The sequence below is a fragment of the Lepidochelys kempii genome, chromosome 6 (genome assembly GCF_965140285.1).
Source record: "Lepidochelys kempii isolate rLepKem1 chromosome 6, rLepKem1.hap1, whole genome shotgun sequence".
Classification (NCBI taxonomy): domain Eukaryota; kingdom Metazoa; phylum Chordata; order Testudines; family Cheloniidae; genus Lepidochelys; species Lepidochelys kempii.
Window position 1 is genome coordinate 42,338,334 of NC_136385.1, and position 24,042 is coordinate 42,362,375.

Here is a 24,042-nt window from a genome sequence, read left to right on the forward strand (position 1 = left end):
GCCCAGATGTGCCTACCTTTAAGATGCAATATAGGCTCAGCACAATACTTGCTTTATTATTATTTTTTTTATTATCTCTACTGCTGCCTGATTGGTTACTTCTGGTTTCACATGGTGTCTGGTTGACTGGACTGTCCGTAACTCTGGTGTTCGTATCTTTGAAGTTCTACTGTACTTTGAAAGGGAGCAGTGTGCACTCTGATTAGTGTGTGTTGCAGCTGTTAGAAGGACTGGACTCAATATTCCCCCTTAAGAAGCACTCCATGGGAATGCAGTTGGTGGGAAGGCATGTTAATCAGGCTGCCTCATGCTGCTCTCTTGGAGAACCTCTGCTCTCTTCCCTATGCTCTCTTCCATGACTACAACTCTCAGGAACCAGCACAACAGAGGGCAGATCTACCTCCAAATTCATTGCTAGATTAAACTTTTAGGCCCCGTTCAGCAACATTCTTAAGCATGTGTTTGTAGAGATTTAAAGTGTGTGACTTCAGTGAAAGTACTCATAAGTTTAAAGTTAACTTACTGAGTTTAAGACATATTTACTAAGACCAGTGGTTCTTTCCAGACTACTGTACCCCTTTCAGGAGTCTGATTTGTCTCGTGTACCCCAAGATTAATCTCACTTAAAAACCAGTTGCTTACAAAATCAGATATAAAAATACAAAAGTATCACAGAACACTATTGCTGAAAAATTGCTTACTTTCTAACTTTTACCATATAATTATAACATAAATTGATTTGAATATAAATATTGTACTTATATTTCAGTGTATAGTATATAGAGCAGTATAAACAAGTCATTGTCTGTATGAAATTTTAGTTTGTACTGACTTTGCTAGTGCTTTTCATGTATACTGTTGCAAAACTAGACAAATATCTAGATGAGTTGATGTACCCTCTGGAAGACCTGTGTACCCAAGGGGTATGTGTACCCCTTGTTGAGAACCACTGACTTAGATGATGCTGAATTAAAAGTTTAGGTACATTGCAGGCTATATTTTAATTGACATCAAGAACAATAAAGGTGGGAAACTTCAGTACACTGGTTTTGTGCTTTGAGTTGTTGCATTGTGATTGCACAGCTCAGTTAAATAGTGCACAGTTCCAACTTCCTTGTCTGATTGTGACAGAAAAATGACTATCGGCTATCAGAAAGATTAACACTTTTTCATTAAATTAGGTAAAAGAAAAACACACTTAAAATGTATTATTATATTTTAGCTTATGTATAAATTTACCAAAATAAGCATGTTTTCATAGCTTCATGAAATTTCTGTTTTCTTGCTAACACTGTCTCCAATTTTAAAAATTGACCATAAGCTCTCACTTTTCCAGCAGAGGTAAAAAAGCAAAGCCAGAGATTTCTGTTTTTGTGTGCTATTTCTATTCTTGCGAAAACCGTACAGCAGAGATCTAATGGAGGAAAAATATGTCCATCAAAGATCAAACTGTGTTAGCATAGAGCGCTATAGTGCAACAGCTCCTACCAAGACCATTCTTTTTAGCTACTTTTTATTAAATTGTTCCCTACCTTTTGATCATATGTCTGTCAAAACTGCCTACACTCTTCAGACTCGTGCAGGTTTTCTTTTTTTAATACTGTGAATATGTTTATATGGGTGGACATTAGCATATATGTAACCAGTAAGAACAAATGATGGATGCAAATTGCTTTAAAATGGCTATGAGGAGATGCTAACTTTTAAATATTGCCTTGTTTTAAATCCTACCTGGTGCCTAAGACTCTTATTAAGTCTATTTTAAGTGCAAAGAAATAAAATAAAATTCTGTCTTTGTATAAGGACAAGGTTATGTGTTTTGGAACATTCTGTATTATAAACATCCTTATGAGGGAATCACCTTTACTGCAGCAATGGAGCTGGAACACATAGTACCATCTGGATTTGAACTTTTTCAAAATTCACAGTTATTTAGATCTACAGTTTTGGTTGGGGCTCGTCTCTGAGGAACTTGTAACTTCCCTCTGGGTTGTTTTGAATTAAATGGATGTGAAATATTCAACTCAAACCTGAAATACGCCCAAAATCAGTCTGAGTTTGAGTCCGACATCCCTCCATGACCCAATTCATGTTTGATTTGTGTCTTGGAACTTTCATCACAACCAATTTTCATGTGTTGGTCTGTAAGCATGCATGGTATTTTACAATAGGTAAACTTGTGAAACAAAGAAAGGAACGTTGGCCTTGAAGCTTATCAAATCTAAAAAAGTATGAGTGATGGTACGGAGCAATCGCTGAACGGTTAGTGGAATGCTTTGTGGAACAGATGGGTTTTTAAGGGAATTTTTAAGGAAGAAGAGGAGAAGTGGGGGGAGGACATTTGGCTTATGTTGTTCGGATGTATGTTCCAAAATTAAAGGGCAGAATGGAAGAAGGCACAAAAAGCTAGGAGTAGGTGAAGAAAACTGGAGAGCAAGCAGGAGAGAGGAATGAGCAGACTGTATAAAAGAGTAGGGTTATGAACATCCAGTACATGTGTAGAAACTGAGTTTTTTATTTTAAATGTACTTTAAGGCTGAATGAATCATTGACCTTTTTTGTGGTCTGTCTGTATGTTTCTATAGTTGTATAGAAAGGTCATGTCCCATGTGGGATGCGGGAAACGAAAGGTGATAAAATGAACATTGACCCACCTCTGCTGGAATGAGAGAGGACTGAATAACACAATAATGAAAACAGTGTATAAATGAGTACATGAGGTCAGAGGAAATTGTTTGCCTTGTGGGCAATATAGGTGCAGGAGACATAAACTTGAGAGCTTCTGGCAATTAGTGTGCTCATTTGCTGAATGTTCTGACAGCAGTACAGGCTGAATCATGACAGGAGAGTAGTGTTGTTTTTTAATTAATATGTAACTCTGTTCCTAAAGCTTTTTATATACTTTACACTGAAGCTTAATTGGCACAGTGGTGTCCTTATTATAACTGAGACCTATAGGCTCCCCTTTAACGTATATACATTAATAATGTGGTAGTGTGTTTTTTGAGGGGACGTGCCCCCCCATTTGTTGTTTTTAACTAGGGATTTTCACCCAATTTCTAAATGAAAGTCTCTGATTGGTTTATCTAACCAAACTAATGTTGTGAACCCTTTGGCTTTCCCCTTGCTATTGTAAGCACAGCTTTTTGTGGCCTCAGAAAACTAACAAGCAGCTAAGAAATGAAACTCCAATATATTTGTCCATCAAGCAGAGGCCCTTTTGATTCAGAAATGTGTTGTTTAGTTTTATAAATATAGTCCCAAGGTAACATGTTTGTCTCTCTTTTTTTCTTTTCTTTTGTTTTTTAAATAGAATTTTTAACAATGAAACTTGCACAAAGATTTCTAGTGCTTAGTAATATCCGTTATGTGGCTACCTCTTCAGCAAAATCAAGCACTGAGGACCATTACAGACAACGTGCTATGTATGCTTACTTTTTACCGATACAGACAAGATGGCAGGACAATGATCAGTATGGGCATGTGAACAATGCTGCCTACTACAGCTATTTCGACACTATAATCAACCATTTTCTGATCAGGTATGTATGCTGCTCCTCAGGGACTGTCCCCAGATTTCCTTTGTATATTTACTCATCTGGGTGATTTTGAAGTAGTTTTGGGATTAAGTAGGTAAATGTATTTATGCACTTCCACTCTACTTCTATATGCCTCAGTGATCCAGAATGAAGCAAACATTCCAACTGAAACACCGCTGCAGCAAAGACACAGGTATTTAAACGCTTGGGCAGTATTTGAAGTAAATTTAGTTTCACACATAATTCACTTAAATATCTTTTTTGCATTAAAATTGTGTTGGAATTGGTATTTGAAAATAAACTTTAAAAATTATATGTAAACTGATTGGTTAGTTCTCTGTAACCCACAGTAGTTTGTATATGCTAGTAGCAACATCTCTTAGATGATGAACAGGGCTTTTTTTTATATTGCTAAGGCACTGGCACATGTCCTTTCTTGTGGATGTTGGCAAGCACTAACATTTGTCTTCTCATGAAGCACTGTCAAACCCTCTTATGATATAGGTATTACATGTCCTTTCTCAAGGGTGTTGATGAGCAGCAGCTGTTATAACCCTTTCTTTGATTTTTGTTAAAAGCCAAAAGGCCTTTTCATAATGACCCTTATTTTGGTAACAGTCCTGCCGACATTTATGCATGTGCACACAAGTAATCCCTCTGAAGTCAGTTAGTTCTGTGTTTAAGATTTTGCAGGATTGGAATCCGACTGTATTTAACTCATTTTGTTCTATGTAACTGCCATATCTAGGGTGAACTGCATGGAGCTCTTGTGGAAATTAGGCAAATGCTAATCTTGCTTTCTGTGCATGGTTTATGTGTCTGAAAACTTCATAGTACTGCCACTGGGGGATGCACGCCTTAGGAAAGTGACATAATTAACCAAAAGGAATAATTTAGATGTTAGTTCCTGCTTTCAAAAAATGAAACTGCCAACAAAAATTCAGATGGGTAAATTAAACAATTCTGATTTTCATACATTAAATCAACTGTTCTGACTACTATATAACAAGAAATCACTAAACATATATGTGGTAATACAGTTACATATTTTGTACAAAGGACTGGACAGCAATTACTGTGGGCTTCATGGAGGGATTCTGGCATAGGGAAAAGTTCAACCTACTGAAAAAAATATTTTGTAAAATAAGTGAAAAGTTTCCTTGAATGGTTCAGGATTATTCTAACTTTATTAAATAAAATTATATTTGTAATTGTGAAGTGCAGTATTACAAAATCATAAAACAAAGATAATGTAAATTATGCAAGAAAAACGACAAGAAATAAAGATTTGCTCATTTAGCAGACTTAAAATTCAATAACCAGTTTGTTTATGCATCATCTTTATATTGGAATGTGATCACCTACCATGAAATACCAAAGAACATGTCCAATTTCTTTGTATATATCTGTGTTCACAAAGCCAAGTATGCTGAAGGTCAGTGGGGACTCGGAATAGCACAGCTAACCGACAGTTCAGGTGCCTCAATCCTCAGAGACTAATCAGCAGCCCTGATGCTGGTACAAAGGCCAGGAACCAATATGAAAAGATGTGAATGATCTTGCTCTCTTGAGCAGTAAATGGATTTTTAACTATTCTTTGAGTATTTATGAAACTTTATACAGTAATTATATCTTACTAATAATTTGTGAAAGCTTTAAAATATAGAAAGTTAAATTCTAATGAACTAATATTGATATGAGTACATAGCTATATTGTGGCTAAAGTGCTTTTGCTAAGCTAGAGAATAACCACAGGCCCCAATAAGAAAATTGAGGCCACTGTGTTTTTCAATTTACACTTGCCTGAACTTTATTCTTAGCCTCTTCTCTTTCCTTGCAGCCTCAGGGAACAGATGGGAAAATTAAGCTGCAAGGAAGTAGCAGAGGTTATTTCTGGGCCTAAAGTGGACCTAAATGTTTCTGTAGACCAGGCGGCCAGAATTCAAGAGGACAGGTTTGGTGGATGACGAATGCATCTATTTTGATAGACTTATATTTTTTCTAATCTTGCCTTTTTATTTAGACAACATTACCACAGGATTGCCTAAACTTCATTCTATTTAGTACAGAGAACATCTAAGGAAGAGTAAGGTAGCATTAGTGACCTTAGGAACTGAAAAGTTTTAAGGGTAGTTGCTGTACATTCTGCAGTGTATGATGCACTTATCTTCTGTAGTCTCACTGGCAAAAGTGGAGTAGTGCAACCTTGCACTACATACCAGAGTTATCCTGGTTATGCTCAGGACAACAAGGGGCATTGTGTAATGTGGTAAGGTGTAAACCACCCCACTCTACATTGACCTTACCTGTTTCACTTCTGCAAGAGTGTGCTGAGGCTTTGGGTGGTAGTGGGGGAAAGACTTTTCAGGCCATACTTGTACATCACAGATATAATCTGGCCTTGGTTTTATTATAACACAGAAATGTCTGTCAATGGTTGGCCGAGCTGTAGTTCAAATGGGAAATTTAAATAATTTCAAACTTTTAGGTGTAATAGGGCACATCAATTTATATAATGAGATGAAATCACTGGGAATCTGGCAATAAAGGAGTGTAAATAAAAGCATTCCTGCTCAAAATAGGTGGAATTGAAGAGGCATTATCAATTTATTTAGGCCAGAAATTTGACGTTCTTTAAAATTGTTGCAGTCTGTTGATGATCATTTCTGGTTTCCACATATCTGTGGTGTTTGGGAGTTTTGATTTCTTAATCCACCATTCTAGTTGAAGAAGCCACAGAGGAAAAATAAACCAATCACTTAAACCAATATGAGAGAGGGCCTTAACTTCTCTAAACTGAAGAAGAGTTGATACTTAACCTGATTTTCATGGACACTTTCTTTTTTAATGAACTGGCCTGGTTCCACTTCCTATAAGCTGGGACATTTCAAGTTATTACAAGTCTCTTGTCTTCACAGCCAATGCTGGACTTTACAATAAGGTGATATTAGCATTCCATAACAATATGATGATGCAGTGACAAGCTATTATAATTCAAATGTCACAGTGCTGTGATGTGATTATTTTGTTCCAGATAAGAGTTTTAAAGGTATCAGCCCTAACAATTAGCTAGCTGTAAACATTTTTGCAGATGCTATTGATGATGCTGGTGCCCAGAGAGGGAGAGAAACCAAAAAACAGCTGTTTTGACTCCTGCATCTCTAGAACACAACAAAATAGAATGTTTGCAAGGACAAAATCTGCTAGGGAAAGGAATCTTGTTTTCAAGTTGGTAAAGGGGTATGAGGTCCACCAAAGAGTAAACAAAATATGAAACATTGAAAAAACCAGTTGACAGAGCACCTTTTAAATACAGGAATTCAAAGTGGATAGTACTTACTGTATTTGATTTGGCTGTGTCTGTGAAACATGACTGACTTTATTCAGTCCAAAAATGCAAAATGAGTGGTTAGAAAAATGTAAGGAAATGACTGCAGAAAATTATGCTCTTCCTGATTTACTTTGAATTGATCATACTGCAGCCTACTCAGTTAGGCTTGCAGTTCCAAAGGGCTTTGTTATCCTGAGCACCTCTGCAAGGTGAGCTGTTTGTTTATTTATTTGTTGTAATGGGGACACACAACAAAATGTTTTGCAGGCTTGCCAAAAAAGTTTAGGCTGACTCTGCATCTGTAAAGTGAATAACTAAGCAAACTTTGATCTAATTTCATCTAGGTGCCATGTTGGCAGTGTGTTTTAGACATTAAATGAGTATGTACATAAAGAACACCGTGTTTAAAAGTTGAAGTATACCTGACATTATGATGTCAGGACAGCCTTGAGAGTAAATTGTGCTCTTCATGCCTTTGCTTCAGCACCAGTTGTTCTATTTCTCTCCTGCTGAAGCAGAAAATTGAGCAGACTGGTTTCTTTCTTGTCTCTTTATAGAGGACAAAGTTACATTTTTAGGAAAGGTGGGCTTCTTATATGTAGTAGAATATATTCTGAGTCCTTTTGGCTAATCTTACAGTCTCACCTTCTCGGGTTTGGCTGCTGGAAATACTGTAGGGGGCAGTTGGTTATGCAAGTCAGAATTAATACTGATTGTGTTTATTTATACAGTAACTGGATTTTCCTCGCTACACTCAGTACACATTTCTCAAACTTGTTTTACCGATTATCATGATGCTGAGGGCTAGACCTAATGTACTCGTCTCCTTTTGTCACCTGAGAAATTCCTAGAAATCAGAGGATTGATTAAAAAGATACCTTATTGACTTCAAAAATAAACAAGGGCTTCACCAGATACAAGTGTGAAAATGTGTTTGTATCTGAGAAAAGAAGAATGACTAGGAACAGGAGTTTACTGATTTTAGGAGATGTCAGACAAAGGCATAAAAAGAGCATTAATCAAGCCAGAGCAATTTTTTTTACAGCACATTGTGTGACTGTCACTAATTCTAGACTCTAAATTCTATAGAATGCCATCATTTTAAATGTGTTTAGCAATTGGCTTCAGATACTTATCAATAATGCAGTTTGTCAAGTAGTCACTTGTTAAAAGGGGCAAGAAATTCTTAACCTTTCATGTTGACTTCAGCTTTCTCCTACAATGGAAAGAACCACATGAAGTTCCAATCATGTTGACGTGTGGAAGGGGTTAAATAATTCTTGAACAGTTTATCGCTCATCAATTGTAATTAAATATGTTTATATTAAATTATGTGTTGTAATTAATGTAAAATCTTTTAGCCTGTGCTGTTATTAGAACCAGATGCTGAAGTATCAACAATATTTTAACATGACTGTGCTGCCTTGCCAGCTGTCTAACTGTAATTACTTTAATCTCAGCTTGTTATCTAATTATCACCTTTGTAAAGGGAAAAGTACTCTCTAATGCGTACTGATTGTTTCAGATGATGATGAAGAGCGTGAAACAACTGTCAGATATCTTAGGCCTGCTTATCCAGGTTAGAAAACTTATTGTGAGGCCTAGTTCGCTTCAAATCTCCCTGACAGAGAGTGGAACAATGGACATGAGACTTTTTCCACCTTGTTTACCCTTAGACTGTGAATCTAGTAATCAGTGGAAACAACAGAATTGCAGAAAAGAGGTAAACAATCTCTCATTTTCTCGAAACATGGTGGGAGAATAACACATCAAAATGTATGTAGATGAGTGCTGTATAGATTTTCATAAGAATATGGTAAAACTTATCTTTTTATGATTAAATTTTTGTGGTTTAATAACTTCCTGGCATGATGTTTTTCTCAAGTAGTTGTGTCATGTGCTAAAACACTGTAACCAAATGCAAGAATTTACTTACTGAATTTTGTAGTAATATCTCGCATTTATATCCAATTTTATCCCGGAAAATCCCAAAGTGTGTTAAGAATTTAACAAGTTACAGTCAGAAATTGCATTCACTACTGAAATGCAGTTATCTTCTGAGATGAAATGTGATAATTGTCTGACAGAACACTTCAATATTATACAACAGTTTAGCTCTATCATATCTAAATGAAAATGCACAGGAAATCTTGGAAGATTGATAGATAAGAATGGAATTAAATGGAATTTGGCTATAACTTCAGGGTTTGCATCCCTAGTCTTACCCACCCCTCCAAAAAAGGGGGTATGGAGAAGTGAGAAGAAAAGTGCCGTAGAATATTTAAAGAACCATAATTGGTCAAGACCTTTCATATGAAAGACTGAATTTATTATTAAAAATTATTTACTCAGTGAGAAGAAAGTAATGAAACAGTTTTGAGATAACATTGTTATCATCTTTGTAGCTTTTAAAAATGATTCTGTGGTAAGGTTTTTAATGATTGAAGAATGTCCTCATTAATGCTGGCATGGTTTGAATGACGCTGAAATATTTGTAAGTTGCTGTTCCTTCCCTTTCCTTGATATCCATGTCCACCATAACAGTTTGTCGCTCTATTACTATACCAACAATAAAGAAAAGCTTTATTTTTTTTAAAAAGGAGGGGGGCGATGGAGGGAAGATGTCTATAATTGGTCCTTTATTCTGATAGACATACTCATCACTTGTTACAAAAATGTAATTTTCTGCTACTGAATTAAAATGACTCTATGTCCCTTTGTAGGAGCCAGTTGTGCAAGGCGGTGAACATCTTTTTATGAGGCATGGAGCACCTTCAGCCCTGATTAATGTGCCTATGAACTGAGGGCTCTCCAAACTATGCATCAAATTCTTCTCAAGATTGGGTCCTTACATAAGAGAAACCATATATTTCAACCGCAGCTTTGTTAGCCAAATGTTTTAACAATTATATTTCAACCTCTTCAAGCAATCATAGTTTTAGCCTGCATTTTACATGCAGGACTCCTAAACTCCAATTCAGCAAAGTATTTAAGTGATGCTTAAGTGCTTGATTGAATAACCATGGACTGCTGAATTGGTCCTCTTGCTTATCTTTTATTCTCCTACTAAAATAGCCGATCCTTTGGCCATCATGGAGCTGCACAGTCAGTTGGTTTCAGTGAAACATCTTATGAAAGGTACTGCTTGTGGAAGGGAAAAATCAGAATAGCATCAGAATGTGGCAGCAGACCAGTGGTAAAAGGCTGTCTTACTTTGGCATGAAAAGAGACTCTTGCTGACAGGACTGGAGAGCAGTTACTTCCATTGTACATGTAAAATGCCCGTACATGAGATTGCACAAGCAATTTTGGTGTGGGGGACTCAGGGCCCCTGGTGGGGCTCAGCAAACACTCAGTCTATGCTTCCTTAGCCTCCTGGCTGGGGAAAACAATAGGAGTTGGGGACTCTGACCCATTGGGTAGGGTAGAGTAAACAAAGAGTCTGCAGCCCCTGGGGTGGGGAAGAACAAATGGTTAGTCTCTAGTTAGGACCCCCAGTAGCTATGTCTAGTGGCAAGTGCGGCAGGGCAGAGGGGGTAGAAGAACCCGGGCCCACCCTACTCCACTGGGTTCCAGCCAGAGCCCTATGAAGCTGGAAAATTCCCAGTTAAGGGTTCAAGCATTGGCTTCTAATACATTCCCTGGGTCATTTCCTACCATAAGCCCCATAGAATCATAGAATATCGGGGTTGGAAAGGACCTCAGGAGGTCATCTAGTCCAGGGGTAGGCAACCAAAGGTGGCACGCGAGCTGATTTTCAGTGGCAGTCATACTGCCCAGGTCCTGCCCACCGGTCGGGGGGGTCTGCATTTTAATTTAATTTTAAAGGACGCTTCTTAAATATTCTAAAAACCTTATTTACTTTACATACAACAGTTTAGTTATATATGATAGATTTATAGAAAGAGACCTTCTAAAAATGTTAAAATGTATTACTGGCATGTGAAACCTTAAATTAGAGTGAATAAATGAAGACTCGGCACACCGCTTCTGAAAGGTTGCCGACTCCTGATCTAGTCCAACCCCCTGCTCAAAGCAGGATCAATCCCCAACTAACTTATCCCAGCCACGGCTTTGTCAAGCCTGACCTTAAAAACCTCAAAGGAAGGAGATTCTACCACCTCCCTAGGTAACGCATTCCAGTGCTTCACCGCTCTCCTAGTGAAAAAGTTTTTCATAATATCCAACCTAAACCTCCCGCACTGCAACCTGAGACCATTACTCCTTGTTCTGTCCTTTGCTACCACTGAAAACAGTCTAGATCCATCCTTTTTGGAACCCCCTTTCAGGTAGTTGAAAGCAGCTATCAAATCCCCCCTCATTCTTCTCTTCCGCAGACTAAATAATCCCAGTTCCCTCAGCCTCTCCTCATATGTTATGTGTTCCAGTCCCCTAAACATTTTTGTTGCCCTCCACTGGATGCTTTCCAATTTTTCCACATCCTTCTTGTCGTGTGGGGCCCAAAACTGGACACAGTACTCCAGATGAGGCCTTACCTTTGTCGAATAGAGGGGAATAATCACGTCCCTCGATCTGCTGGTAATGCTCCTACTTATACAGCCCAAAATGCAGTTAGCCTTCTTGGCAACAAGGGCACACTGTTGACTCATATCCAGCTTCTCATCCACTGTAACCCCTAGGTCCTTTTCTGCAGAACTGCTAGTGAGCCATTCGGTCCCTAGTCTGTAGTGGTGCATGGGATTCTTCCGTCCTAAGTGCAGGACTCTGCACTTGTCCTTGTTGAACCTCATCAGATTTCTTTTGGCTCAATCCTCTAATTTGTCTAGGTCTCTCTGTATTGTATCCCTACCCTCCAGGATATCTACCACTCCTCCCAGTTTAGTGTCATCTGCAAACTTGCTGAGGGTGCAATCCACACCATCCTTCGAATCATTAATGAAGATACTGAACAAAACCGGCCCCAGGACCGACCCTTGGGGCACTCCACTTGATACCGGCTGCCAACTAGACATGGCAAGACATTGATCATTACCTGTTGAGCCCAATGATCTAGCCAGCTTTCTATCCACCTTATCGTCCATTCGTCCAGCCCATACTTCTTTAACTTGCTGGCAAGAATACTGTGGGAGACCGTATCAAAAGCTTTGCTAAAGTCAGGGAATAACATGTCCACTACTTTCCCCTCATCCACAGAGCCAGTTATCTCATCACAGAAGGTAATTAGATTAACCAAGCATGACTTGCCCTTGGTGAATCCATGCTGACTGTTCCTGATCACTTTCCTCTCCTCTAAGAGCTTCAGAATTGATTCCTTGAGGACCTGCTCCATGATTTTTCCAGGGACTGAGGTGAGGTTGACTGGCCTGTAGTTTCCCGGATCCTCCTTCTTCCCTTTTTTAAAGATGGGCACTACATTAGCCTTTTTCCAGTCATCCGGGACCTCCCTCGATCTCCATGAGTTTTCAAATATAATGGTCAATGGCTCTGCAATCACATCTGCCAACTCCTTTAGGACTCTCAGATGCAGTGCATCCATCCAGCTTTTCTAAATAGTGGACTTGTGCTCATCCAGCTTTTCTAAATAGTCCCGAACCACTTCTTTCTCCACAGAAGGCTGGTCACCTCCTCCCAGTGCTGCCCAGTGCAGTAGTCTGGGAGCTGACCTTGTTCGTGAAGACAGAGGCAAAAAAAGCATTGAGTACATTAGCTTTTTCCAAATCCTCTGTCACTAGGCCTCCCTCATTCAGTAAGGGATGCCGGTTGCCTCCCTCATTCAATAAGGGACCTACACTTTCCTTGACTTTCTTCTTGTTGCTAACATACCTGAAGAAACCCTTCTTGTTACTCTTAACATCTCTTGCTAGCTGCAACTCCAAGTGTGATTTGGCCTTCCTGATTTCACTCCTGCATGCCTGAGCAATATTTTTATACTCCTCCCTGGTCATTTGTCCAATCTTCCACTTATTGTAAGCTTCTTTTTTGTGTTTAAGATCAGCAAGGATTTCACTGTTAAGCCAAGCTGGTCGCCTGCCATATTTACTATTCTTTCTACACATAGGGATGGTTTGTCCCTGTAACCTCAATAAGGATTCTTTAAAATACAGCCAGCTCTCCTGGACTCCTTTCCCCCTCATGTTATTCGCCCAGGGGATCCTGCCCATCAGTTCCCTGAGGGAGTCAAAGTCTGCTTTTCTGAAGTCTAGGGCCTGTATTCTGCTGCTCTCTTTTCTTCCTTGTGTCAGGATCCTGAACTCGACCATCTCATGGTCACTGCCTCCCAGGTTCCCATCCACTTTTGCTTCCCCTACTAATTCTTCCCAGTTTGTGAACAGCAGGTCAAGAAGAGCTCTGCCTCTAGTTGGTTTCTCCAGCACTTGCACCAGGAAATTGTCCCCTACACTTTCCAAAAACTTCTTGGATTGTCTGTGCACTGCTATATTGCTCTCCCAGCAGATATCAGGGTGATTGAAGTCTCCCATGAGAACCAGGGCCTGTGATCTAGTAACTTCCGTTAATTGCCGGAAGAAAGTCTTGTCCACCTCATCCCCCTGGTCTGGTGATCTATAGCAGACTCCCACCACGACATCACCTTTGTTTCTCACACTTCTAAACTTAATCCAGAGTCTCTCAGGTTTTTCTGCAGTTTCATACCGGAGATCTGAGCAGTCATACTGCTCTCTTACATACAATGCAACTCCCCCTTTCTGCCCTGCCTGTCCTTCCTGAACAGTTTATATCCATCCATGACAGTACTCCAGTCATGTGAGTTATCCCACCAAGTCTCTGTTATTCCAATCACATCATAATTCCTTGACTATGCCAGGACTTCCAGTTCTCCCTGCTTGTTTCCCAGGCTTCTTGCATTTGAGTATAGGCACTTGAGATAACTTGCTGATTGTCCCGCTTTCTCAGTATGAGACAGGAGCCCTCTCCTTTTGCGCTCTCCTGCTTGTGCTTCCTCCTGGTATCCCACTTCCCCACTTACCTCAGGGCCTTGGTCTCCTTCCCCCGGTGAACCTAGTTTAAAGCCCTCCTCGCTTGGTTAGCCAGCCTGCTTGCGAAGATGTGCTTCCCTCTCTTTGTTAGGTGCAGCCCATCTCTGCCTCGCACTCCTCCTTCTTGGAACACCATCCTATGGTCAAAGAATCCAAAGCCTTCTCTCTGATACCACCTGTATAGCCATTCATTGACTTCCACGATTCGACGATCTCGGCTGGCAGTGGCTCGGCATCCCAGTCAGTCTCCGCAATCGGCTGGTTGGCTGCAGCGTAGTCCAGGTCCACAGTCCCAACAGCCTGGAGAGTCGCAGGTTCCTCTGCGGGAGCCTGCAGCACATGTCCTTCCTCCTCTTCAGGTAACCCAGACTGAGCTGGGCTGCCTCCTTTTATCTGTCCCTTCCACCTGGAGCATGCGCAGCAGGGGCAAAGGGGCATGGTCTCCTGGACCCACAGTGATAGGTCAGGCCCTGTTGGCCCAGTGCGGGGTTGCTACATCCTGTCATAGTACCATAGTGAAACATTATTTCAACCTTGAATCCATGAAGCTCATTCTTCTATTTTTCACTTTGACCGTCAGGAATATTTTGACAGACCTTCAGAAAACCATCCAGTAAGGCCATCAATAAAAATACGTTGTAAACCATTTCTTTACTTTTTAAACTGCTTTTTGATCAGCACTTTCTTTTCTTCTTTCCAAAAACTAATTTTAGACTTAACTTTGTGTTGTGTCCAAAAGGAGAAAATGGCCCTGCATCTTTAGCATACACCCTCTACTTCTCATATGAAAGATCTATGTTGGCCCATTAAACTATAATGGCTTCTTCGTTTTATCAGGTCAGTGAACCATGAACTAAAGAGTCTCCTAAATAGGCCTTGACAAGACTGCTACTGCTGCAAAGGAGCCATTACCGTCTTTCAGGTTAGTGACTTGCTAACAACGAATTCCCAGGTAAAAGGTCTGATGTGATAGAATATACAAGCAGCAGTGAAGAAAATAAAAACACAAATAACTATTATTGAATAACATTAAGCCAAGAAATTCTGAGTGAAGGTTAAAAATTAAGGTAGGTTCTTTTTAAATTGGCAGTTTTTGCCTTTTTAATTTTTTTTTTTTAGCAATGAGTTACAAATGGGAATCTCTGTCTTTATTTTATCCTTCACTGCTTTTCTTGTGGTTGCAGATTGAAGATGGATCCTTCAGGTAACTGTAATATGTAGCAGTTTGCTAGGGTTTTTTAAGCATATATTTTTAAAGCATCTGTGTTAAGAAGGTGCTCATTGTAGAGAAAAAAACACTCTGCTGCATGAAATCAACTGTTTATATTGACATCTGAACATAACCTTTAAATACTTAAATATCAACATATGTACTTCCCCCATCCCCTAACCTTAAATGTTAAGATTTCTCTGCTAGAGAAGAACTCCATATATTGTCTGTTTAAACTATTCTTAATTTTGGTGAAACCGGGAAGGAAAATAGTAAATAACTACGTTTAATAAGTATATAGTCAAATGATGCCATCTATTGAATATTTGAATTGGTTTTTATTTGTACATAAATTAACGATACTGTATGGCTGAAATCTTGGTCTCACTGAAGTCAACGTGAATGTTCTCAGCTCCTCGTTGCAGCTGTTTGTGGTGCTTTGGTACAAAATAGTCGGAAAGATAACATAACCTGTAGTGAATCCCTGGCTGTGTTAAGTAATCCAAATACTTAAAAACTAAAAAAAAATTGGATAAAGATTTTTTTTCCTGTTTGTAAATCCTTTACTGTGACCTCTAAAACGACTATTTAGATTATAAACTCTGCTATTGGACTTCAAGTTATTCATCAAAGGGAGTATATTTTTCAGAGCTTTAGGGGTGAACTGCACAAATGTATATGGTGGTTTAGAAACATTAAAGAAGACAAGGTGCCTCTTCAGGGAGCTTGCAAGGACCAAATCCAGTTTCACATGAGTAGGGTAGGAATTTAGAAGCCCGTGGAAGTACTTTTATAAAGTGAAGAGGACTTGACTTTAAGGGTGCAATCCAATGCCCATGAAGTAAATACTCTTTTTTACTTCAGTGAGAGCTAGATTGGGCCCTGAATTAGAAAGATACAAATACTGTAGGCGATTACAACATTGGCAGTTGCGGAGCATAGGAGAATGAGAGAGGAAGTAGGAGGAATTGAAAGCTAATATGTAAGTAGGAATGAAGCTGTGGAGAACTTTATTTGTTAAAATCAAGCAGATATTCTGTACTGCTTGACAGCTACAGTGTATAGTAATTATTACTGAAACCTGCTCCTTTTTAGCTCATACATAGCAGTATAGCACTGATCCAGTTTGCCAATGGTATAGAAAACGCATTTATTCTACTTCATACGTTGTTTTCTGGGAAATTGGGAAAAGAGCAGATTTTCAGACATATGCAAGAAATAAATACAGGATAAGCCATGCTAGTGTTGAATATTAGAGATTGACTTGTGAGGGACTGCCTGAGAGTGAGTGTTTAGCTGGGTGCTTTGTGTAGTGCACAGTGTTTGAGATTTGGGTGCAGCCTTTCTAGTTAATGAATGATGCTCTATGTTATTTTTTTTTTTATAATTCAGTTAAGATATTATGGTTTCCTTTAATAATGGGATTTCTTTAGGATAAAGGAACCTCATTTAAGGTTGCTATCTACAGCACATAGATCTGCAGAAGTTGTGAAGATGCAGTACAGCAGGGCTTGAAAGTAGGACTGTCAGTTTAATACATTGTGTGAAAATTGGGGCCGAAGGTCACCAGTCTCCTGGTACACAAATCTCCCTCTGAGAATCTCATTTCATTCAGACTATCAGTTAGATTAGAAATACCCTAATTATCCCACTGAAATTAAATTACTTTATGTAAGGGTGATATAATGAACAACCATAAAGAAGCTATACAACCAATCATCCTATTAGTCACAGCAAGACTAGACTGCTATACACTAAATGGCTCTAGTTGATTATTGCAGGTTGGTTTATGCCACATAAAATAGAGGGAGGGAAGAAAAACAAGGAAGATTTGTTCTAACTTCTCTTGTTACATTTTTACGATTTAATTTAGTGTGCGTATTTTTAGCAAAATAGGTGTTGGGTTGATTGTGGTGTCGGGGATTGTAGGTTTCATGAGTTACAAAAAGGTTTTCAGTTCCTAGATATACCCTGACAGTAACCCAATAATGATTCTGAACCTGAAGGAGTTAATTGCTTCCTTGATTGGGGGATTTCAGAAGTTTCATTAGTGCACAGGAGCGATTATCTCTTGTGTTCCAGTTCAAATCTAGCCCAGGACTCTGTTCCTGTCTGACAGTTGTTCAGTGTAGCAGTCAGTCTGCTACTGGTCAGGTGTTCCTATCACAAAAATCTCTACCACAATTAGTATCAATTAGACCTCACGGTGGAAATTTCCACAGATATAAAAAATGAAGGTCCACAGAGACTGAACTATCCCTTCTCCTGTACCAGTTATCCATCCAACAAAGAAGAAATGTAGGTTTATGGAAGTATCATGGGGGGAAAAATAAATGTGTTTGGGATGTCTTACCAGCCTGGTCTTTTCTCAGTCTGTTTTTATGAGAACTTGTTTTAGGATGTGCTGCAGGTCTGTTCTAATCATCCATGGTCTGATCCTGCATAGGTGCTCAGTGGATGTTGAGGGCACTTAGCACATTTCTGGGTCAGATGCCAGTTATGTACATGAAATCTTTGTAGTCCAGAACATGACTGCTGCTGAAGAAGTTTGGTGGTCTCACTGAAAACCTTTAAACTTCTGTGATGCCTACCTTGTGCCCTGCTGAACTGCAAGTTCAGTTTTTCATCTCCACTATTAGGAATCTTATGATAAAAGCATAACATGGATTATGAGACAGACATGGCAAATTATCCTGTGCAATCCTCCAGCAAGTCTTATAACCACTTTTGATGGAGTTCACTCCATATGAAATAATATATTGATGCTACTGTGTTATTTAGGTGTTATCTGTGAATAAACATATAAAGAAATCATGTCAGGGAACAGCAGCAAGCCATTCAAATACTGTAAAAAACACATTATATTGTATATCTTTAAGAGAAAAGAACAATATAGTATTTTTAAAGATGGCTGGCTGCTAAATTCCATAGTTTATCTAAACACACACAAAGTAGAAGTGTGTAACATAGCACTTAAGTTGATCAGAGTTGCAAGGGGCATTCATGTTGAGCAAATGTGATTTGATCGGTAATACAGGCTCTATGCTAGATATCAGGAACTGAGATGGAAAGGTACAGTACCAACTATAATCATTTTTCTTTTATCAGACCGGAGATAAACAGCAAAGTCTTGGGAAAGAAAGTAGGAATATTTTGGGTGAGGAGTACAGGAATTATAAAGAAATGACTCCGTTACCAAAATGTAAGTATTTCTTGATGCTAAATTCATGGCTCAAAGCAACAATATAAAGGGGGGAAATTTGCCTAGAAATGATCAGACACTAGCAAAGAACTAAACCTGTACAGAAGCCTCAATAGAATATTAAGCTTGTTGTGACTGACAGTATGTGGTCTCTAGTCAAGTCTGAATATAGTAAGGTACAAAGTCATTTAGAAATTCTTGATGAAATTACATTGTGCTTTTCAATTTAAGGGAAAATGACTTTAGCTGGAACTAATATGTAGTGATTTAATCATGGAGGCCAGAGGAAACACAGCTCTCCAATTGCTTTAGACAAAAACTCAAACTGTTTTCATAGATTGCTGCTTGATCATCTATTGCAAATCATTCTGTTGTTGTTGCATTTACTACTGCACATCCCCTAAGCTTTGCATGTTATTGGGGGAGGGAGGAGAGAGAGGAATGGATGTAAAATTAACGATGAGCCAGCTGGTGAATGGAAATCTGGAATTATACTAGATTGAAAAAAAAACCATGGACAACGGTGAATGGAAATGGCTGTTCTTACTCCAGAGTAGTGTAGTCAGCAGCCCAGTCTATAGCTGCTTAGTTCAAGATTTGGCAAGATCTCGTGACACCAAGCAGCAAAGGTTGTATTAGTCAGTCTGGAAACTAGAGCCAGGGAGAACTACAAGGTCTGTACATGTCCAGCAGCTTTAGTAAAGAATTACTATTGTATTCATTACAGCTGAGTCCTGACTTGTTGCTATCACAAGAGATACTACACCCAGTTCTCACAAAGTCTGGATCTCTGATTTTTATTCTCTGCCCTTTGATTCTGGGGCCTCAATCATGTTTTTCATATCATTAACATCACTTTGTCTTTCCCCTGGCTTGGAAAGAGAGTCACTCAGAATGCCACTTTGTGTGTACAATGACCTATAAGGGATGCTCTAAAGACTGGCTTGGAGCCAGTAAAGGTGTGTGAATCTCTAGGCTCTTTATGAGCCTGGAATTTCCATGTGGCATCTTCTACATGTTCAGGCCATGATAGTGAAAGTGGTCAACATCTTCCTGAGAGTTGGTGCATTTCAGTAAAATACATTTGTTTTTCTTCAATTTTTAAATGTTAAATTTTTGAAAAGATTTTAATCCAATTAATGCTGATGCCCCATGTGATCCTTCTGGAGGAAAAAAAGCACCTGGAGCAATGTGTGCAGTGTACCTGTGCAAGTTTCTCGCTGTGCAGTAAAGCCATATCAAGGCGAGGTTGTACAATAATTAAATGGATGACTGACTAAAGCCAGCTGCGTAGATGAGCTTTTTAGAGAAACAAAAGTAATTGTACAGCTTAAAAATCTTTCCTGAACACACACATTTCTGTAACAAGCTATTCTGAAATGAACAGGATCCCATTCTGCAGATACTTACATAAGTAACTTTACTCTTTCAAGTAGTCCTGTTGATCTTGGACTATTCTCATGAGTAAATGTTTGCAGGGTTATTCCATAACATATGTTAAAATTAATTAATGTCACCATGAAGGGCATTATTTCCTTGATAAAATTCCATTAGAAACTAACTGTCATAACATAATTTGCTCAGGAACATAATTTGGAAAATATCTCAGTTATTTAATAATTAAAAGCTTCATCTGCTTTAGCTAGAAAGTCAATAGCAAGACTATAAGTTGGATGAGAGTAGATTGGCAGTAGGTAGGTTGAAGTTAAAGTTTAATGTAAAGTTTTAATTTAAAATAAAATGTAGACTTTGTTCTTTTGGGCAAGGACCGTTGTTTATTATGCAATTTTACAGTGCATTGGGACTGTGTTTCATGGCTGGGGCCCTTAGATACTACCACAGTACCAATATAATAAAGGGTTGGATAGCCAGCTGGCTAAGTCACTTCTGTTAGTGTCTTATGTTATGGGTGTCACAAGTGTGAAACACAGTAACTATATATAATAGTGAAGAGAAAATTAAATAGGAAAATACAGTGAGCATACACAGAAGAGGCAAACAAAAGAAATAGGGATATTGCCTTGTTAAGAAAAAATAGAATTAGCAAAACATTAATCTCTATATAGTTATGGAGTTGCACCCAGCATCATTTAAAAAAACACATACCCTGATTTGCATTTTGACGTATCTGTTTCTTTGTGTTCCTGCAGCTCAAAAATGCCCTTCAAACTTTCCACATAGTCCAATCACCTCACATCTTGTGCACAGACTTTAATTGAAGAAAGTAGATTGTATTTAAACAGAATTATTAACACTTTTAATATCAAATAGTAATTGTTCTAGTGTATTATGAGCAATTTGGCCTCTGGTGGCTGGTTGCAGTTTAGAGACTTTTATACTTCAGCACTACAGGAGAGATTTCCCCTTAGCTCAGGTGGTAGTGGCTTGTGATTTGAACAGCATGAAGAGAATTACATTTGCTTTATGAATTCTCCTGAATATGGAGCAACTTGGTAACAGAGTGTGTATGCGTGCGTGTGTGTGTGTGTGAGAGAGAGAGAGATCTTGCCCTCTAGAGATTGACCCAAATAGGCTATAGGGATCATCAGCTTCCTCTAACTCAAAGAATTATTTAGCACAGGAAGTGAAGTGTTTTGTTGCTGAAGCTGGACAATGTTTCTAGCCTCAGCTAGTTCCTCATGTACATGTTAGGTTTATATCGCAGTTATCTGTGGTCTGAAGTACCTGGATTTGTTAGTGAGGCTCCATAGTTAATGTTGCAACTTGGGTTCCATTATTCACTCTATATTCATTCCTCTTATAACTTGGCACAGGAGCAATTGCTCTTAAAGGTAAACTAAAAAATTTGGGGGAGATTCTGTAGGCAATTGGTCAATTCATTTTAAAGCTATGGATGCCTAAAAATTCCTATACTTTGAGTAAATTTCAAAATAATTTTTAAGCATTCATAACTTTAAAATAGACCAGTTACTTAGTCTTTCCCAGTTCCCTTTTGAGTTCCTCAAGCTGAAAAAACAAAAAAGAGAAATGATTCATTGGCAACCTTCAGAATGGAAACATTAAATTGAATCTTGAACCTTTTTCTCCTTCCCCTTATACCATTAACTGGGGTCAGATTGTCAGGCAAGCATCTGCCATTTTTGTCTGTCCGAGTTGGCACTAAAGTCCACCTGCTTACCATCTTCTTTAGTGCAAACCATGCATTGCTTCCTCGACTTTCCTTAGGGTCTCTTTCCTGCAACCCTATCCTGCCATGCTATCTTTACTAGGTCCTCTTCATTCATCCTCTGCTTGTACCCAAACCATCAAAGTTGTGTGGCTTGGATTTTGTCAGCCACATCACAAATGTTGACTTCTATCCTAATGTTCATTTCCAAATCTCTCTTTGTGTAACTCCTCTTATAGTGTGAAGTTAATCTTTAAATTTAATCTTAAATATCTTTTTAAGATCTAGAGGAGATGGTAATTAAAATAATTTAAAATCAGCAATTCAAACTTTATAAAGTCAGCATGGCCCCATAGGAGACTCGTAATATCTCTGCAAGGCAATGAGAAACAAAAGAGAAATGGATTCCTTCTAAACTGTGGAAGGCAGGACAATGCAAGGCAGGAAATGCTAGAGATCCAGGGAATCTTAGAGCTACTGAGCTCTGCAGGGAAAGAGGTAGGGGAAACTATGGACCTTGTGGAGCTCGAGAGCTCTTCAGGGCAATGATGTTTGGGGGAGCTAAGGATGCTTCGGAGTTTCTGAAATTCCAAAGATCAAGGAGAGCAGTAGGGAGTAGAGGTATGTGGATCTCCAAAGTTCTGCATGCAGGAGAGGTGGAGGAAGGAATGAGGGTCGGTGGACTCTGTGGACTGCCTAAGATTCAAAATGAGCCCGTATTTTAAACAGAGATTAACTGGAAAAAAAAGTTAGCATAAGTGTTGCTACAATGTATAAATGCTAAGTAATGTTTCAGTTAAAAAACTAAACATTTCACAGGATTGAAAAGAAGAGTGGACACATCCTCAAATACTGTTCATACAGTCTCTTATGTAAATGTACCAGTGTAAGATACTTCAAAAACAAACTTAATTCTGTACCAGTAAAGGCACCTACCATTCACCAGAGATTTGCTTCTGTAACAACCACCACAAATCTTAGTCATTTGAAGTCATTAACTAAAAATGGAAATGTAATACATCTACAGGCACATTCTCTGTGATGGTGAAACAGGTTAGTCTGAGGTCTTCAGCCTACAGTATGTGTGTAAAGTGGAGTTTCTGAAGATAAATATGAAAGACTGTATCCTCAGCTGGTGAAAATCAGCATGACCCTGTAGAAGTCAGTGGAGCTACATTGATTTATATCTGATGAAGATCTGGCATGTAACCTCTACCTGAAAGTTTGGACCTCTGACTGGAAATGGGAAGGTGTCTAGGAATGTTCTCAGTAGTATTCTAACAATATGGGATGGGGTGGAGTAGATTTTCTCAGTGGACTAGTGGTTGAGGTAAACAGAGTATAACTAGACTGTGTGTGGAAAATAAGATGTGATATGTTGTGGTCCCTTTGCTACAGTAGGGAGTTTCAGTGGCAGGGTTGAGTCTCTCATCTGCATCTGAAGAATAAGAGGCAAGATATTGGTATGTCTGTTTAAGAATGGGTGAGTGAACTGGAGGATGGTTTGTGGTTTCTGAAAATTTGTAGCCCATATTTAAAGTGTGTGTGTGGTTGAATGTGTGTGTGTGTATGGTGGGTCGATGTAAGCCGATTACTGATTTGTGGGTTAAAATTTGGAATCATTAAGGTTGTTTTAGGAATTTGCAATGTAATATCTTACATATGTATATTTGTTTAATAGATTTTGTAAATTGTGTTTCTGAATATGTATAATTCTTTCTTTAATTTTTATTTCCATACTTTTAGTTGTTTAAGTTTTTTTAAACTGTAATATTCCGTCTTTGGCACAATAGCAACTTTAAAGTTAATAATTAGTTTGTTTGTTAGTTTCTTATAAATTGTAGAGTGATCAGTGCCTAATTAATATGGTGTTAGCTATTAAAATTCCAAAAACAGGTAAGCTAGGCAAGGATGTTGGCTAAAGGGTTCAGCTGCCACTTTGTTAGATTCTGAAAAACTTAAAAGGGGACCATATTCAACCTATTTAATGTTCATATTGTCTAATGTCATGCTAATTTTTTTTGTAAAGTGCTGTAACCTTCATAAATTTAACACTATTTTGGCAGCTAAAGAATTTATATCAAAAGTATTTTGCACAAATTGTTTTATTTCTGAAGAATTGCCTTTTCTGGAGGGATTAACTGTAACAGAATCAATGTACAGTCAAACTGTAGCTCAGTTTGCTGTATTTGTTTGCCCTCTCATATAGTTTCCTACAGACTTGGTTTATGTGGGTGAGGATGCTAGGACTTTCCAAGAGATTTGATGAATAGGCAGGTAGAGGAAGCCTTATCTCTCTGCAATTCTTATGTGCAATGGTAATACTTTAAAATCTTGCCAGTTGCATTATTATCTAAGACTTGCAGTTAGCTTAGTTTCTTCTTCAAGTAAATGGAGCCATGTGTTTCATTTAGGTGTCTGGGCACCCAGTGTGCCAGAGTGAGAGACTTTTGCCTAGCAGTACCCATAAAGGGGCAGAGTTCGCACCTCATGGGCACAGCCCCTACTCTGGCTATATGAGGTAGTGCCACCCCCTTTCCCTTCAGTTCCTTCTTACCTTGTGTGGCTGGAGTCGCAGCTCTGTGTGATTTTTTTTCACCTCAAAATCCCTCTATTTTTAGTGATTTTTCTAGTTGTATATAGTTAATTAGTACTCTTAGTAGAGTGTTAGTTTAGT

The 24,042-nt window shown here is 38.6% G+C and overlaps 1 long non-coding RNA gene across 5 annotated transcripts in view; it reads left to right on the forward strand.

Annotated features, from left to right (window-relative positions):
- Positions 1 to 24,042, forward strand: part of LOC144930653 (uncharacterized) — a 115,588-nt gene that overhangs the window by 34,505 nt on the left and 57,041 nt on the right. For 2 of the 5 annotated variants that reach the window (XR_013635927.1, XR_013635926.1), the window contains exons 5-8: positions 3,314 to 3,542; positions 8,396 to 8,593; positions 14,664 to 14,748; positions 18,145 to 18,238. This is a non-coding gene — a long non-coding RNA (uncharacterized LOC144930653). Of the gene's footprint in view, positions 1 to 3,313; positions 3,543 to 3,673; positions 3,733 to 8,395; positions 8,594 to 9,593; positions 10,270 to 14,663; positions 14,749 to 18,144; positions 18,239 to 24,042 lie in introns of those variants that run through there. The other 3 variants (XR_013635925.1, XR_013635928.1, XR_013635929.1) reach the window with 3 other exon arrangements.